The sequence below is a fragment of the Hypanus sabinus genome, chromosome 9 (genome assembly GCF_030144855.1).
Source record: "Hypanus sabinus isolate sHypSab1 chromosome 9, sHypSab1.hap1, whole genome shotgun sequence".
NCBI classification, from domain to species: domain Eukaryota; kingdom Metazoa; phylum Chordata; class Chondrichthyes; order Myliobatiformes; family Dasyatidae; genus Hypanus; species Hypanus sabinus.
This window is the reverse complement of record NC_082714.1, coordinates 27,362,282-27,378,401: the sequence shown is the minus strand read 5'-3', so window position 1 is coordinate 27,378,401 and position 16,120 is coordinate 27,362,282.

The following is a 16,120-nucleotide window of genomic DNA, read 5'->3' as shown; positions in this document are numbered from 1 at the left end:
ACACCCCTGCCAAATTAAACCCTCCCCAACAGCTCTAACAAACACGCCCATGAAAATATTGGTCTCCCTCAGGTTCAGGTGCAACCCAACACTGTTGAATAGGTCATACCTTTCCCCAGGAGAGATCCCAGTGATCCAAGAACCTGAAGCCCTGTCTCCTACACAAGCTTCTCAGCCACACATTCATCTACCAGATCACCTTCTTTCTACCCTCACTGGCATGTGGCACAGGCAGCAATCCAGAGATTACTACCCTAAAGGTCCTGCTTCTCAGCTTTCTACCTAGCTCTCTAAATTCTCTTTTCAGGACCTATTTGCTTTTCCTTCCTATGTCATCAGTACCAATATGTACAAAGACATCTAGCTGCTTTACCTCCCTTTCCAAAATACCGTGGACATGATCTGAGATGTCCCTGACTCCGGCACCTGGGAGGCAACATACCATTCGGGTGTCCCGTTCATGTCCACAGAATCTCCAGTCCATTCCCCTTCCTATTGAGTCCCCTATCACCCCCACAACAGTATCCAAAGCAGTATACTTATTATTGAGGGGAATGGCCCCAGGGAATGCCTGTTCACATTTCCATTTCTGCCGACAGTAACCCAGCTACTTGCCTCCTCATAGGGGTGAATATTTCCCTGTAACTCTGATCGATTATCTCCTCACTCTCCCGTACAAGCTGAAGGGCATCCAGCTGCTAAGAAAGGGCTCTGGAACCCTAACAGGGTCTTCAGGGAGCTGCAGCTGGATGCACTTCACACAGATGTAGTTCCCTAGGAGACTCTGGGTCTCCCAGGACTCCAACATCTGGCATGAGGAACACACGACAGCCATTTACTACAATAGGTACATTAAAAGGGGGGAAAAAAGCAAACCTTAACAGAGGCACACGAGTGAATCTGCAGTTGCTGGAAATAAATAAAAACACAAAATGCTGGCAGAACTCAGCAGGCCAGACAGCATCTAAGGGAGGAGGTAGTGACGATGTTTCGGGCTGAAACCCTTCATCAGGAGTGAAATAACATGGGATAGTGGAGAGGGGATAAGAAGTGGGAGGAGGGATGAAGTAGAGAGCTGGGAAATGGGCTTGGGAGAAGGTGGAGAATTATGGGAAATAAAAGAGAAAGAAAGGTAGGGCTGGGGGGAGATATAGTGAGGGGGGAAAAAAGAGAACCAGACTAAAATTATAGATAGGGATGGGGGTAAGGGGGGGGCAGATGTATCAACGGAGGTCAGTGAGTTGGATGTTTATGCCAGCAGGAAGGAGGCTACCTAGGCGGGAGATAAGGCATTGCTCCATTGACCTGCATGTGGCCTCATCTTGACGGTAGAGGAGGCCATGGACAGACATGTCAGAGTGGGTCTGGTCTGTGGAATTGAAGTGTGTGGCCACAGGGAGATCCCGCCACTGCTGGAGGACTGAGCGCCGGTGTTCGGCGAAACAGTCTCCCAGTCTGCGGCGGGTCTCCCCAATGTATAAATGGCCACATCTGGAGCACTGGATACAGTATATCACCCCAGCTGACTCACAGGTAAAGTGGTGCCTCACCTGAAAGGACTGTCTAGAGCCTGGGATGGTGGTGAGGGGAGAAGTGTGGGGGCAGGTGTAGCACTTTTTCCGTTTGCAGGGATGAGTGCCCGGAGGGAAGTCGGTGGGGAGCGATGGGGAGATGAATGGACAAGGGAGCCGTGTAGGGAGCGATCCCTGTGGAAAGCCGAGAGTGGGGGGGGGGGGAGGGGAGGGGAAGTCCTTTCAGCTGAGGCACCACTTCACCTGCGAGTCAACTAGGGTAGCCTCCTACCTGCCGGCATGAACATCCAACTCACAGACCTCCATTGATACCTCTGCCCCCCCCCCTTACCCCCATCCCTATCTATTATTTTAATCTGGTTCTCTTTCTCTCTCTTTTCCCCCCTCACTATAATCTCCCCCCAGCCCTACCTTTCTTTCTCTTTTATTTCCCATAATTCTCCACCTTCCCTCCAGCCTATCACTTCCCAGCTCTCTACCTCATCCCTCCCCCCACTTCTTATCCCCCCTCAACCATCCCATGTTACTTCACTCCCGATGAAGGGTTTCGGCCCGAAACGTCGTCACTACCTTCTCCCATAGATGCTGTCTGGCCTGCTGAGTTCTGCCAGCATTTTGTGTTTTTAAACCTTAACAGAACCAACACCTCTTTCAAGCCAAAGCCTCCTTTGAGCCAAGGCCTGACACTCTTACTCTCACCACTGGCCCACTCCTGACAGTGGCCACCCTGCTTGTCCTTTCTGTACTTTTAAACAAGCGTCGCCGACCTGCGACAAACCTCTTCACTGTGGCCTGCTCCTGCTGCTGATTTGTACACATTGATACAATTTTGGAGTAAGAATAAGTAATGAAATTTCTTCTTGAATCATACAATTTTCAGTAGAATAAATTCTTAGGCACCACAGTCTGCAAATACATAGGTCCTAAAAATGTTGGATTATACAGTACTGTGCAAAAGTCTTAGGCACATAAATACACATATAGCTAGGGTGCCTAAGATTTCTGCACAGTACTGTAGTTCTTTTTATGTATTACACAGTAGAGCTGCTTCTCCATCATCAAATTTCTCAACAGACAATGAAACAACTCATGAATGTAATCACATTATTTTTGGTCTCCTTTTGCACAAATTATTTAATTTTTAACATGTTTCTTATTGGAATTTATTGTTTTTTATATATTACATTGATTTGGATTCTGACTTTCTTGCTTTTAATTTCCAATGCATGCAGAGCACAGTTTGGGATACAAATGTAGTTTTCTGGGTCCGTTATACGAATTACATACGAATAATAGAAGCAGTTTGAGCACACAAGCATGTAACTGTTGATTTAGGTGGAGTTTTAAAAGAGGATTCGAGAAGACTGAGCTGTTTTAGAAAGCTGAGTATATAAAAATATAATCAGTACCGTCATCGAGTAAAGGCTTCTAATCAGGGCAATAGATATACAAACCTCATTTCCAGAAAAGTTGGGATATTTTCCAAAATGCAATAAAGACAAAAATCTGTGATATGTTAATTCACGTGAACCTTTATTTAACTGACAAAAGTACAAAGAAAAGATTTTCAATAGTTTTACTGACCAACTTAATTGTATTTTGTAAATATACACAAATTTAGAATTTGATGGCTGCAACACACTCAACAAAAGTTGGAACAGAGGCATGTTTACCATTGTGTTACATCACCTTTCCTTTTAATAACACTTTTTAATCGTTTTGGAACTGAGGATACTAATTGTAGTAGACCTGCAAATGGAAGTTTTGTCCATTCTTGCTTGATATAAGACTTCAGCTGCTCAACAGTCCGTGGTCTCCGTTGTCTGATTCTCCTCTTCATGATGCGACATACATTTTCAATAGGAGATAGATCTGGACTGGCAGCAGGCCAGTCAAGCACACGCACTGTGTGTCTACAAAGCCACACTGTTGTAGCCCGTGCAGAATGTGGTCTGGCATTGTCCTGCTGAAATAAGCATGGACATCCTGGGAAAAGACGTCGCCTTGATGGCAACATAAGTCTCTCTAAAATTCTAATATATGCCTTAGAGATAATGGTACCTTCACATACATGCAACTCACCCATACTGTGGGCACTGATGCACCCCCATACCATCACAGATGCTGGCTTTTGCACCTTTTGCTGATAACAATCAGGATGGTCATTTTCATCTTTGGCATGGAGAACTGGTCACCTGTTTTTTTCCAAAAACTAGCTGAAATGTAGACTCATCTGACCACAGCACACGGTTCCACAGTCTTACGGTCCATCTGAGATGAGCTCGGGCCCAGAGAACTCGCCAGCGTTTCTGCATAGAGTTGATGTATGGCTTCCTCCTTGCGTAATACAGTTTCAAGTTGCATTTCTGGATGCAACAACGGACTGTGTTAAGTGACAATGATTTTCCGAAGTACTCCCGAGACCAGGTGGCTAAAATTGTCACAGTAGCATGAGGGTTTCTTAGGCAATGCGGCCTGAGGGCTCGAAGATCAGGCGCATTCAACAGTGGTTTCTGACCTTGCCCTTTACGCACTGTGATGTCTCTGAATTCTCTGAATCTTTTCACAATATTATGTACTATAGATGTTGAAAGACCTAAATTCTCTGCAATCTTCCATTGGGAAATGTTCCTCTTGAACTGACTAACAATTCTCTCATGGATTTTGACACAAAGGGGTGAGCCACGACCCATCCTTGCTTGCAAAGACTGAGCCTTTGGTGGATGCTACTTTTATACCCAGTCATGATACCTCACCTGCTACCAATTAGCCTGCTTAATGTGGAGCCTTCCAAACCGGTGTTACTTGAATATTCTGTGCACTTTTCAATCTTATTTTAACTTTGTCCCAACTTCTGTTGAGTGTGTTGCAGCCATCAAATTCTAAATTTGTGTATATTTACAAAATGCAATTAAGTTGATCAGTAAAACTATTGAAAATTTTTTCTTTGTACTTTTGTCAGTTAAATAAAGGTTCACGTGAATTAACATATCACAGATTTTTGTTTTTATTGCATTTTGGAAAGTATCCCAACTTTTCTGGAAATGGGGTTTGTAGATTGTTCAGCTGTTCATCAAGGTGATAAAATAACGAGGGATAACTTTGATCAAAATATTTATAGTGATTCAGCTACATAATTGGTCATAATCATACCATATGCCATGTCTCTGGATGATATCACCAGTACTGTACATAGTACAACTACCTGGGAAAGGCCTCTTCCACTTTGGGTTCTCCATTGACGCCAGGATATATATTCATCCCATTGCCACTCCATTATTCCTGGTAAACTGCATCAAACCCCAGACTATGGTTGAACTAAAGAAAGCTGGGTTCTTAGCTGAGTGCCTTTAAACAAAGCACTTGTACTCAAAGGAATTTAAGTGGCAAAGCATCATGTGCTAAAACAAAGCTGTGAATCCCAGTCAACTTCCCTAATTAAAGAATAATCTTCAGAATATTAAAAGGGATTAGAAGATGTGATATATTTGTGTAATGCCCTGGTTAAGTTTTCTACAGTTATGCTGTGATGTAGTTGAGATTAGCAGTTTTCTGTAAAAGCAGTGTGCCTTGATGGCAAGAGTGTTTTGGCTTTGGTTAAGATAAGGAACCATGTTGTCCAACTTAGGAATGTGCGTCAGCCAGTCAGGATAGTGCATGTGAGAGAAGGTTCTAGGGAGGTGTGAGCAAGAACTTTCTGAAGGACAGTAGTCTCATTTGGGCTCTTTTAGTGGGAGCTGCAGAGAGAGATAGAAGGGAAGTTGCCACAGAATGCTGTTGGAAGGAGAATCCCCGTTGTAAGAAGTGCTTTGTGCAGATGAGTGGCTGCAAGGAGGAAAGACCAACACACCTGAGAGAGCCAGTTCATTTGAGATGGTCTTCAAGGGGGGTTTGGAATGCAGTGGGTGCTTTCACTCAGAACATGGGTCTGGCTTTGAATAAAGATATACACCCCTGGCTACTCCAGTGTGACTCTAACGTTATGTGCTTAACTGTAATGGGCCCTTTTATTTTTCTGTTTCCTTTTCTGTAACTGTTAAAGTAGAACTTTGGTAAATATACTTCCGTTATAATTTCATGCTGGCGTACGACCTGTCATTTCTGAGCTACCGATAGCTGTGTATGGGCAGAAGTTACACAGCGTTCACTCAAATGAAGGTTCCATTAATCAAAACATCACAACGTTCCTGTTTGGTTGAACCCCAAATCATACCGACCCAAGAGGTATAATGTTTATGAAAAGTGGGCTCCCCACCGCTGAGTCAAGTGGCTACTAGCAGAGTTAGTTAATGAGTCAAGTCTGTATACGAGCCCTGGTGAGAGGGTTGCCTTTGCTTGATAGGTAAAAATGGTATGAGGAACAATCATATACTACAAAGGAAAACATGCAATGTTGAGTTCACAGAGAACTTTAGTTAAGGCACAGTCTGGGGTAAATAAGAATTATGTGAAGAAAATGGAAGGAATATGCACCCTGCATGTTACCAATCATGCCATTTTATGGAACAATACATTGGCTCGAAATGAATCGTGTTTCTGTGCTGTAATATTTTATTAAGGAAATGTTTGCATAACTGCAAGATTGAATTGCCACATTTAATCATTGTCATCACTGAGGTTGGATGATTGCTTAATGAACATGGAGGATTCTGTTGATGCTGGAAATACAGAGGAACATACAAAATACTGGAGAACTCAGCAGATGAGGCAGCATCTATGGAAATGAATAAATAGTCAACATTTTGGGCCAAGATCCTTCATCAGGACTGGAAAGTAAGGGAGAAGAAGCCAGAATAAGAAGCTGGAGGAATGGAAAGAGTACAGATTTGAAAGTGATTGGTTAAGCCAGGTGGGTGGGGGACAGGGGATGAAATAAGAAGCTGGAGGGTGATAGGTGGAAAAGGTAAAGGGCTGGAGAAGAAGGAATCTGACAGGAGTGGAGAGTGCACCATAGGAGAAAAAGGAGTAGGGGGACCGGAGAAGTGACAGGCAGGGGAGGAAGAGAGACGAGACAAGAATGGGGAATGGAAGAAGAAAGAAGGGGAGCAGGAAAAATTACTGCAAGTTCAAAAAATCGATGTTCATGCCATCAGGTTGGAGGCTACCTGGAGGTGCTGCTCCTCCAACCTGAGTGTGGCCTTATCATGGCGGTAGAAGAAGCCAAAGACCAACATGTTAGAATGGGAATGGGGACTGGAATTAAAATGGCTGGCCAATGGGAAATTTTGCTTTTTCCAGATGGAGCGAAGGTGCTCGACAAAGTAGCTTCCCTGAACTACGTCGGGTTTCACCAATGTAGTGGAGGCCGTACTGGGAGAACCAAGTACTGTCGACAACCCCAAAGGATTTGCAAGTAAAGTGCTGTCTCAGCTGGAAAAACTGTTTGTGGCCCTGAATGGAGGTGAGTGAGGAGTTGAATGAGCCTCCACTTAATATAAATTTCTACTCTTAGTCATAGCAATATGTAGTTAACAATTTCAGCATAGCTGAGGTTGTGATTCATAAACAAAAGGAATTCCGCGTGCGCTGGGAATCCAAAGTAACACACATACAATGCTGGAGGAACTCAGCAGATCAGGCAGCAGCTGTTGGAAAGAATAAGCAGTTGACATAAATTACCAGAAGAAGAAATCAAGATGCAGTGAGCTGGAATGATAGGGGACAGTGATTTGAGTTCCAAAGGTATATAAATCACATATCACAGAGTGAGGTTAGTTAAAGAGTCACTGCAATTAGATTACTCCAGATTATTTTTTTAAAAGTGCCTTTAAAATAGCCAATCATTGGTAACTGAGTTTTAAATACTTTTGGAATGTGTGACAGGATTTCAGTCATAGCAATGCAGTGGTGCAATTTGAGTCAACTTTACATTATTATGGAACATTTAGCAGGTTCGACAAAGGGGGCTGCAGTGGCAGATATTTAAGGGAAATAGTCTCAACTCTCATGAAATTATATCCCGACATGGAAGGATAACTCTAATGGAGTGATGAACCATCTATGTCGAACCAAATAAATTTATAAGGGTATTAAGTTGGAAAATACATATGAGGCAAAAGTTTGTGTTGGCAAAGATACTGGGATAAAATCAAAATCTAGCAAAGGACATCTAAACAAAATCAAGAAGAGAAAAATATACTGACAAGAATTAAGCAAGTTGACAATAAGTATTTTCTTTCTTTATTACAATAAAGCAAAGGGATAAGAAAGATATGATTAACCTAGGGAGGGTTCAGGGCGTCATAGACACTACAGCACAGGAACAAACCCTTCAGTCCATCTATTCTGTTCCAAACCATTAACCTGCCAAGTCCCATTGACCTGCACCCAGACCTTCCATCCATATACCGATGCAAATATCTCTTGAATGTTAAAATTCAACCCTCATCCACCACTTGCGCTGACAGCTCATTCCACTCTCTCACCACCATCTGAGAGAATAAGTTCACCCTCATGTTCTTAAATATTTCACCATTCATCCTTAACCCATGACCTCTAGTTGTAGACTCACACATCCTCACTGGAAAAAGCCTGTATTTGTGATGCTACTAGGACACAGTAATTTCCTTTGGGATTAATAAAGTATCATAGAACATAGAATAGTACAACACATTACAGGCCCTTTGGCCCACCATGTTGTGCCGACCTTCAAACCCTGCCTCCCATATAACCCCCCACCTTAAATTCCTTCATATACCTGCCTAGTAGTCTCTTAAACTTCACTAGTGTATCTGCCTCCACCACTGACTCAGGCAGTGCATTCCATGCACCAACCACTCTCTGAGTGAAAACCTTCCTCTAATATCCCCCTTGAACTTCCCTCCCCTTACCTTAAAGCCATGTCCTCTTGTACTGAGCAGTGGTGCCCTGGGGAAGAAGATGCTGGCTGTCCACTCTGTCTATTCCTCTTAATATCTTGTACACCTCTATCATGTCTCCTCTCATCCTCCTTCTCTCCAAAGAGTAAAGCCCTAGCTCCCTTAATCTCTGATCATAATCCATACTCTCTAAACCCGGCAGCATCCTGGTAAATTTCCTCTGTATCCTTTCCAATGCTTCTACATCCTTCCTATAGTGAGGCGACCGGAACTGGACACAGTACTCTACATGTAATCTAACTGGAGATTTATACAGCTGCATCATTACATCGCGACTCTTAAACTCTGTCCCTCGACTTATGAAAGCTAACACCCCATAAGCTTTCTTAACTACCCTATCTACCTGTGAGGCAACTTTCAAGGATCTGTGGACATGTAGCCCCAGATCCCTCAGCTCCTCCACACTACCAAGTATCCTGCCATTTACTTTGTACTCTGCCTTGGAGTTTGTCCTTCCAAAGTGTACCACCTCATACTTCTCTGGGTTGAACTCCATCTGCCACTTCTCAGCCCACTTCTGCATCCTATCAACGTCTCTCTGCAATCTTCGACAATCCTCTACACTATCTACAACACCACCAACCTTTGTGTCGTCTGCAAACTTCCCAACCCACCCTTCTACCCCCACATCCAGGTCGTTAATAAAAATCACGAAAAGTAGAGGTCCCAGAACAGATCCTTGTAGGACACCACTAGTCACAACCCTCCAATCCGAATGTACTCCCTCCACCATGGCCCTCTGCCTTCTGCAGGCAAGCCAATTCTGAATCCTCCTGGCCAAACTTTTCTGGATCCCATGCCTTCTGACTTTCTGAATAAGCCTACCATGTGGAACCTTGTCAAATGCCTTAGTAAAATCCATGTAGATCACATCCACTGCACTACCTTCATCTATATGCCTGATGTTCACCACCTCAAAGAACTCTATCAGGGTTGTTAGGCACGATCTGCCCTTCACAAAGCCATGCTGACTGTCCCTGATCAGACCATGATTCTCTAAATGCCCATAGATCCTATCTCTAAGAATCTTTTCCAACAGCTTTCCCACCAGCTATCTATCCAAAAAGAGTTTAAAGAGAATAAAGTAATTCATGATGCTCTGCTGCCTTCCCTGCAGTAGGACTTAACAAAATGAACACCATTGGTTGTATGGGCTATGAAATACACAGAAGTTCATTAAAATGTTAAGTTTTTCAACATCAGAGCTCAGTTGCCATTGTCAGCTAGAAGTGTACTCACCTTGTACTACAGCCACGAACAGGACCGCCAACAGAACTTGAACAGAATGATGGAGAAAGTTACCTTGGTTTTATTTTTGTAGGGCAGGAGTTCAACACCCACCCTGAACAGAATTGATATCTTTCAGTACATTTCCTTATAACATAGTTAGCCTTGGGAAACCCCAGCAATGATGGAAGATCACAGCCAAACATGGATAGATACCCCAGGACATCTGACTCTCGTCCCAGGAGAATTATGTCTGACCACTGGTGCAACCCATGGGAAAATCAAAGTGATTTGCCATCTATTTCCCAATAATATAAGTTTGTCTCACAGATTTTTAAGGGAACTGAAACAATAAATAAGTTGAAACTTTTTTTTTTGATGAATGTACATTTTCCACGTTATTGGTTTGCACGTTTTGTTCCATTGCATAGTAATAGGTCAACCCCTCAACAGCTTGTAACTTCTTTAACCTGGCTCGAACAACCGGGCCACCTTGTGCCTCCTTACAAATTAAATGGAGATAAATCCTCTCTCTAAAAATGCCATGTACTACATTACACACTTCAAATTCAATGTTATAACTTTTGCAGTAGTCATTTGCAAGAAGAAATTTATATTTAAGACAAAGGGAAAATGAATAAAACTGGTTGAGATAGCCTTAAAAGTCATTGAGACAACTGTTATGTTTTGGGCTGTCCCAGACAGAATGAAATCACCTATTTTCAGCTTTCACTAGTTATCTAAAGTATTCTTCATACTTTACAAAGTCTGATATTGATTTTCAATAGCTGTTTTCCTCATCCAGGAAAAAAAATCCCTGACTTTAGAGAAAGAACTGTGGTGGTGTTAAATCTAATAACTCCTGACCTTCCCAATAGGTCCACCTGGCTCTGCAACAGTAATGTCATATTGATTTGAGAACTTGTTCAACAGGCTGACAGTAGCAGATAACTGAATGACTCTCATTGTTCTTAATTAACACGGGGAAAGCATTCATTTCCTCCACTTTAACCGTTACATCTCCAATCACTACAACATTTGGAAACATGGAAAAACCTGAATGGCCACTGGCTTTTGCAAAGTGGATTGGCGTCTGGATTTGACAAGCAATGTGACTGAGAGTTGCTAGCAAAGCTCCAAATCCAAAGTAAATCTATTATCAGAGTATGTGTATGTCACCATATACAACCTCGAAATTCATTTACTTGTAGACATTTACAATAGAACAAAAATACAATAGAATCAATGTAAAACTACACACAAAGACTGACAAACAACCAATGTGCAAAAGAAGACAAACTGTGCAAATAAATAAATAGATAATACTGAGAACGTGATCTGTGGAGAACTTGAAAATGAGTCCATAGGTTGTGGAATCTGTTTAGGATCAGCTGTGATAAAATGGCAGAGCAGACTCGATTGCCCAAATAGTCTAATTCTGCTCCTATACTTTATGGCCATGTGTCCTGGAAGATGAACCTCCTGCAGACTCTTTTCTGGTTACCAGGTGTGAAGGTTCTGATAGGAACCAAACATGATGCCCTCAGGCCTCCAAACGTTAGGGTGGCATTCTCTCTATAGGGTTATCATTTTTGCTGCGATCAGAAAACTTAGCAGCTGCCTGCATTGATGCTGATGCTGGATTAAGAGGTGTTGCCTAACGTAACATTTCCTAAAAGATAATTAGGAAGAGACAATGGATCTAAGGATTGAGTTGGGTGTGACTGACGTACACACTGAATGGGATCCCCAGTTAGCAGATTGAAGGTTGGTGTACTAAATACAAACCAAGGATGAAGGTTGAAAACATCAAACTGATAGTTGTGACAAAGTGTAATGAAGCAGTGAGTCCGGAACCTGGGCAGGGTGGATCCGTAAATGTGGGCCACATTTATGAAAAAGTAAAAACGGAAAAGCAAATAAACCTGAATTTTTTTAACATACTACTTTTATAGCACTCTTCACATCCTCCTAATGCCCCAAAGTATTTTGCAGCAATTAAATTCTTTTGAAGTGTAATCATTATTATAATGCCGGAACCAAGATTTGCCAAATTCCACACAGCCAGTCTCACAGAAAGCAATATAATAATGACAAGATAATCTCTTGTAAAGTGATGTTGCTGTAAGTGTAACTGTTAACCAGAACAATGGGGATAATTCACTAATTCCTCTCCAATATAGTACTGGAGGGTATTTTAGGACCACTTGTGAAGACTGATGAAGCCTTGTTTTAACATCGTATCCAATGGTGCATTCTCTGAGAGTTCAGCATTTCTTCACTGAAGTGTCAGACTAGGTTATGGTGTTCAAATTTCTGTAATCTCAAGCATGAGTCTTTGATTCAGAGTCAAGATACTGCAACATGACAGGCAAGCTTATACCTGGGTCTCAGAAAGGCAAAGGAGACATTGAAGAACCACAAATGTAATATCATACTGAGGGAACATACTGATTTTAATTTAACTGAGTGAAGATAAAAATCCCTTACTTCCTTTCATGTTGAGTTATACCAAATAGACTTTAACAATATATTTCAATTATTGAAGGTGAACAAAATGACCATATTCTAGTGCAATGTATGTTTTTTTGTAAATTAATACTAAATAGGAAGTTTCTGGAAATATTTCCAAAAATGTTTTTTGCTATATTAATGAAGAGGCATTCCTGTGCAAATCAGCCAATGTGAGTTCTTGATAAGCTTTTGAAATTAACAATCAGGGTATAGACCCTAAATGTTGGGAGTTATCTGCAAAGAAAGCGACTACTACTCAGTACTCATCATCACTGTGATAACAGATTCATGAAAAAACATACTGAGTGAAAATTGAACTTCAGTAATGTCAATCAACTGGTCGGAATTTGTTCAGGATTACCTTACAGCTCACAAGTGGAACGGCATTTACCAGAACCTATAGGCTGAACAGACCGAGAGTTTAGCAAATCTAAGGAATTCAACACTGCCAAGATGATGATCTTCAAGACCCTGGTAAGGTCAGCACTGCATCAGACTTCAAGTATTAAGTTTCTTTCATATCCTTATGGGAAATATTGCTGATACCAGTAAGTTATTGATCTGCTCTGCCTATGTCTCAGGTAACGGCTACAGAACAGGTCATTATATTTGTTCTCCAAGGACAACCTGACAGCTGAAGTTTTTCCAGACAATGGGAATTTCAAGTACCTATAGATCAGCCAATCAATTGTACACAGGGGTTAGCTTAGCACCTGATAAATTTAATATATATTTTTTCATGCAGATGGCATTACTGTCCTGAACACTACTTGCAATACAGTGTATGATCTCTAGAGAAGTTCTTTACCTCTCCTGAACAATTAACTATTCTGCATGGCATACACATTTGATTAATGAATATGCTTGTCTTAAAATACCTGCCTGGACAAAGCCAGATTAGTCCAGTCTCCTCAAAATGGCCAGGCGAGTTGTGAGTGTCATGGAACATGCAATAACGCAGATGCAAAAGTTTCTGTGTGAAGATTAATGATCTTCTGTTTTGAAACCTATTCAATACATTTCCACAATTTCACACTAACCTAAGCTACGTTAAAAAAGTGGCTTTGCATCTGCATCCATAACTCAAGATGTCTGGTCAAGGTGGCGCCAGCAAATGATACTCCCTCGGGTGACATTTTCCAGATAGTCCACAAAACTGTTTTCACTTCTACATTTTCTTTTTATCTTAAACGTGTTTGGTAAACTGTTAGAGCCTGCGGTTTACAGGTTGGACATCAATTGAGTAATCCAGCACTTTGCCGTCTCTGAGAAAATTTGGGAGGACGAATGGCCTCAAGGTGAAGAAGCTTGGAGACACAGCACGAGCCTACTATCAAATCCATTTCTCACTGATTAAGGCGTCAAGGAAGATTGAAACGTGAAGGTAAATGTGGAAGATGAGCAAGTGTTCAGCACAGACTATCTGCCTCTTGCTTGCTGCTGTGATGGATCGCTCACTCTGCTGCAGGATAAGGTGTTTGTGTGTGATGGCCTATCACTCGCTGCTCCCGAGGGAAGGTGTCTGTGTGTGATAATCTATTACTTGCTGCTCCTGCGTTTGAGTGGTCTCTCTCTCTCTCCCTCGATGCTGTCGGAGGACGATACCAAAGTTCGGCAATTTATGAACTGGACTGTGTACTTTCTCAGTTTGTTGTTTTTTTATATATTCTGTGTTTTTGCCCATTTATTCTTGTCACCATTTGGTGTAATTTGTTAGCTGTTTTTGTGCAGGGGCACAGTTTAGGGTTCGGTGTTCTTTCTGGTTTGCACAGTTTGTTTTTCGGCATGGGATTTGATGTTCTTGTTTGTGCGACTTCTTTTTCGAGTGGGAGTTGATGATGGTGTTCTTTCTTGTTGTCGTTTGTTGCAATTTGTTAGTTTTTTTGTGTGGGTGGGCTTGGAGTTTGAATGCTCCTGCCGTTTGCATGACTCGTTTTTCTGCATGGGTGAGTTTGCGCTATTGCTGTTTGCGCAATTTGTTTTTATGTGCGGGGAGGGGTTGATCTTTTTTTTGAACGACTTCCATGCTTCTCTTTGTTTTGTGACTTTCTGGAGAGGACAAATTTCACAGTTGATAATAAATGAACCTCTGAACCTTTGAACTCTCAAATCAAATTAGCTCAGAGACTGTCAAAAGATTAACAAGACTCTGTTCATATTCAGCTGATAATCATATTCAGACATTCATATCACTGTAAGGAATCTGACAAAGTGAAGCAAGTCTATTGAATACCAAAGAAAGTATTAGAAAACATAGAAGTTTCAAATATATGATGGAGTAAAGGGAATTACAGAGGCAAGAGGGAGGAGCTGGCCAGAATTGATCTTAAAAGAATACTGGCAGGGATGACAGAATTGCAGCAGTAGCTGGAATTTCTGTGAGAAATTCGGAAGGCACAGGATATCTACATCCCAAAGAGGAAAAAGCCTTCTAAAGACTCAGTCATGGCTGAGAAGGGAGGCCAAAGCCAATGGAGGTCACTGATATCAATCATCAGGGTCAGCTCCATGTATATAGAGATGTATAAAGTTAACGTTTCACCTTGATGGTCTTTCGTCAGAACTGAATGGGCAATACATGCCGGGCTTGCCAGTGATATCCACAAGCTGTGTGTGACATTAACCAGAATGGAATGCAAGAAACTTAAAATGCTGTGGTGTATTTAGTTCCTATCCAATGCATAGAACACTTTCAGTTCATTCTACTGTGAAACAGATAATCTCCTTTCAACAGAGGTAGCAGTAACTTGGGCAATACATTTGGATATTCAAGGTTAACCACCCCTGACAGCTTAGCTGATAAATCATGGGGAGCACTAATAGACTTACTATTATTTTGAGAGCAAAATCTGGACTATTGCCACTAGTTCTTGAGAAGCCTAACTAACTCAGCTAACCTCACATCTTACAGTGTATTTTCCCTCCTTTACCCACTCCCTCTGCCCATTCCACATACAGTCCTCCCACCTGCTCTCCTCTGCCCTCTGTTTCCATCTGCCCATTCTACCTCCCTAATTTCGTTCAATGCTCCACCTCCCTCTCCATCAGATTGCATTGTCTGCAGCCGCTGGTTTCTCCACCTCCCAGGCTCAGTTGCTATTTCCACTCTTGTGTCCTCCATCTGCCCATTACCCTCCACACCTGGGTCCACCAGTCACTTTCCAGGTCTTGCTCCAAGCACATCCCTTTCCCACACTGGCTATTCCTCCTCTGCAATTCCAGCTCAAGTGAAGGGTCCTGACCCGAAACATTAACTGTCCATTTCCCTCCACAGATGCTACTTGACCCACTGAGTTTGTTCTTTCACTTAAAATTCTAGCAACTGCACTCCCCTCTGTCTCTCTGGCTATATATCACTACATCAATGTAGGTACGTAAAGCATTCGCAATGGTTAAAACGTTTACTGCACTGCGGTAGAAACAAAATCAAAAGGGGCCCCAAGCTACTATTAAAATAATTGAAATTTTTATATGCTGCTGGAAGGGATTATTTCAGAATTATTTTTGGCAATGAACAGGTTAAGGTGAACTGACGTACGTTACCTGGAATTTCCTTAGAACTCGTGATCTGGAAACATAGCATTTGCTGTTCACAGAGCAGCACACAAGAGTCCTTCTTCACCCTAGTCTCCTCTTGCTGTGCACAGAACGCCACTGTAAAGAGAATCAGCAACTAATCATCACAGCTTTAAATGGAATTTGATTAGATGTTTTCAAGAACATTTTTCCAATAATAGCAAAAGAGTGTTTGCATCAAAATAGCACAAATTAACATATGCAATCTAATTGTGTCTCATTATAGAAAGCTATGGAATCCCTTTGAAAATGTCGAACAAGTTACCCTTCAACGGCGGGCCATTGAGGGTAGCAGTTAGTGCAACGCTATTACAGCTTGGGGCGCCGGAACTTGGAGTTCAATTCCAACATCATCTGTAAGGAATCTCTACGACCTCCCAGTGGAATGCAGGG